Consider the following 1,278-nt stretch of genomic DNA (forward strand, 5'->3'; position numbering starts at 1 on the left):
TTTTTTTTTCTTAAGCGTTGTAGCTATATAATTTCAAACATCCTCAAGAGCTATAACACATCTGCAGCAGAACTGGATATGAAGACAAAATTGCTGGACAGGAACACTTTAATTGTCCACTAATCTTCAGATTTCCTGCTATGTTTTAAAAAACTTTATTTGTGAAAACCTTCAGAGTGGCGGACAGCTGGCCGCCGTAGGTGGCTAGTAATAAATAAATAAATACAAGAAAACACTAAGAAAGTTAAGAAAAACAATAAGTAACATTTTTTTTTTCTTCTAAAAATAAAATATTGCTTGTTGTTTTTTTACTTATTATTTCCCACCCCCTTTTTTTCATATGTCTATAATTTTTCTTTGTTTTTTTTCTTCATTTTGAACTTATATATATATATATATATATATATACCTGTAATCGACGCAACGCATTCGATTGGCTTCTGATTTCCACAAATGCCGTGATTTACCTACGATGATGTCACTTACAGGTATCCAATTAAATATGCTTTGTTGTTTTTGATCTCATCTTCCTCGTTCCTAATGATTCGTCTGTAAATTCCAACTACGTTTTTTCTTTTCTTTTTTCTTCCGCTCAAATATCAAATTGTGACCCGTAATCTATAATTTTTATTTAGTTTATTTGTTGAAAAGAATTCAAAAGTATAAATTAAAGGCAACCTTGACGTCCAACGCCCGATAGAAACGTTTGAAAGAAAGATACTTAGAACTATCTTTGGTGCCATACCAGAGGGGGGATGTTGGCGAACACGGTACAACTTTGAACTTTATGGGCTCTATAAACATCCTCAAATTATGCAGATAATCCGAAGCAACCGACTAAGATGGCTCGGCCATATATGGAGAGGCTCTGAAGATAGCCCTGTAAAAATTGCCACCTTCAAGAACCCTCAGGGGTCCCGCTCTAGAGGTAGACCACCTACTCGATGGCTCAACGACACCGAAAACGACCTCAAAGTCCTAAAACTTAAGGACTGGAGGGGAGTTGCCATGGACAGAGGGAGCTGGAGAAGGCGTGCTGTTGAGGCAGCCAAGGCCTGCAAAGGGCTGGTGCGCTCCTGAAGAAGAAGAATAATCCCGTTACATAATATCCCAGCAAAAACATAAGTTCTGGCCATCTTCGAAATTACTGACGGTACTGATTGAAAAGTGAAGGTGCAAATTACTGTCAGCTGGGTTGATTGCTGGGCCACCCTATGAACTTTTGCCAACATTGTAGGAAGTGTTGGGCGTGTACATTACAAACAGCCGCATCCCGTC

General features: G+C 38.4%; 1 protein-coding gene across 3 annotated transcripts in view; it reads right to left on the reverse strand.

Annotated features, from left to right (window-relative positions):
* The window catches only part of LOC107446064 (alcohol dehydrogenase class-3 chain L-like), a 37,400-nt gene that overhangs the window by 14,941 nt on the left and 21,181 nt on the right, over window positions 1-1,278 (reverse strand). The gene's annotated exons all lie outside the window — the stretch shown is intronic.

The sequence above is a fragment of the Parasteatoda tepidariorum genome, chromosome 6 (genome assembly GCF_043381705.1).
Source record: "Parasteatoda tepidariorum isolate YZ-2023 chromosome 6, CAS_Ptep_4.0, whole genome shotgun sequence".
Classification (NCBI taxonomy): Eukaryota; Metazoa; Arthropoda; class Arachnida; order Araneae; family Theridiidae; genus Parasteatoda; species Parasteatoda tepidariorum.